The sequence below is a fragment of the Bison bison genome, unplaced genomic scaffold (genome assembly GCF_000754665.1).
Source record: "Bison bison bison isolate TAMUID 2011002044 unplaced genomic scaffold, Bison_UMD1.0 scf7180017864092, whole genome shotgun sequence".
In the NCBI taxonomy this organism is placed as follows: domain Eukaryota; kingdom Metazoa; phylum Chordata; class Mammalia; order Artiodactyla; family Bovidae; genus Bison; species Bison bison.
In genome coordinates this window covers 1791999-1793580 of record NW_011494664.1, presented here as the reverse complement: position 1 = coordinate 1793580, position 1582 = coordinate 1791999, and positions in this window count along the sequence as shown.

The window sequence follows — 1582 nt, the reverse complement described above, 5'->3', positions numbered from 1 at the left end:
AGGAGAAGGGGACAACAGAGGATGAGATGGCTGGATGGCATCACTGACTTGATGGACGTGGGTCTGAGTGAACTCCAGGAGTTGGTGATGGACAGGGAGGCCTGGCGTGCTGCAGTTCATGGGGTCGCAAAGAGTTGGATATGACTGAGCGACTGAACTGATAGGAACCTTGTATTGGGAGAAGGCAATATCAGCAACAAATCCCACAGGCTGTGTTCATTTGTTATTGATATTTCTTTATCCATTCTGTAAAATACTGCCTCCTTTTTGTGTGTTCACGTTGCCTGTAGTATAGGAACCTCGGTTTCTCATATGTGGTCAGTGGCTTACATCTGTTCCTCCCAAAAACTATGTGCAAAGTTGCTGCTGCTGCTTCTACGAAGGAAAAAAAGTAGGAGTTTGGGGGCACACAAAGTCATGGAGATGCTGGGAATGCTGCCTGGGAAGTGGAGAGAGATATAAAGTCATCATGCTCTGTTTCCTCACTATATTAAAAGATAAAAAGAAAAACACTGTTTTCTTTACTACATAGCAGATTTTCATCCTAAGAACAGATATTTGCTTAGAAATCACAAGCTTAAGTAAACCTGTATTTGAAATCCTCATTAAGTTAAAAAAAAATCTCTATTTTGTAATAAACTTGCTCACTCATTTGCTTTCTTTTTGGTTGATGGGGCATAATCTGAAAAGGGCCAACCTTGGGCAAACATGAAGACAGATCAGTGCTGTATTTGAACCTCACCTCCCTCCCTGGACCTCCTGCTTTATTACCTCTCACTCTCACCTCTCACTGCTCACCCAGCTGTTCCGTGAGCTCACCACACTCCACTGCCCAAAACCAACCTGGTTCTGACAGGCCTTTCTCTCCCCAGACATTTGAACTGCAATCCAGTATCTCAGCGTGGTTCAGTTGCTTAGTCACGTGCGATTCTTTGTGACCCCATGGACTATAGGGATCGCCATTAAATCTGCTCTGAAATCCAATCCCTGAAGGCCTTGTTGGTGATCTATAGACCTCAGGAAAACTAAGACAAAGTAAAAAAGGTGTAACAGCTTCAGTGCATCCGTTACAGAAAGTGGGCTACTCCTGGGGTATTTCACAGTAAGACCCTTTTTCGAAATGGCCTCAGATAAAATTACATCATTTCTCACCCTTGAACATGCATAGAATAGCCTACCTGAGAAACAGCCCACAACCACAATTAAAAGTATAGGCCTTTGTGAGTTTCCAAATCCAAATATTACTGCTCCGTCATGTCTGACTCTTTGGGATCCTTTGGAGTATAGCCTGCCAGGCTCCTCTGTCCATGGCATTCTCCAAGCAGGAATACTGGAGTGGGTAGCTGCTATTCCCTTCTCCAGGGGATCTTCCCGACTCAGGGATCAAACCCAGGTCTCCTACATTGCAGGCAGATTCTTCACCCACTGAGCCATCGGGGAAGATCCTTGTGAGTTTGGGTTAGTACATTTTTCTTTTAAAATATGGAGGTACCTAGTAGGTTTATTTGCCTGGAAAATCCCATGGATGGAGGGGCCTGGTGGGCTGCAGTCCATGGGGTCACTAGGAGTCGGACACGACTGA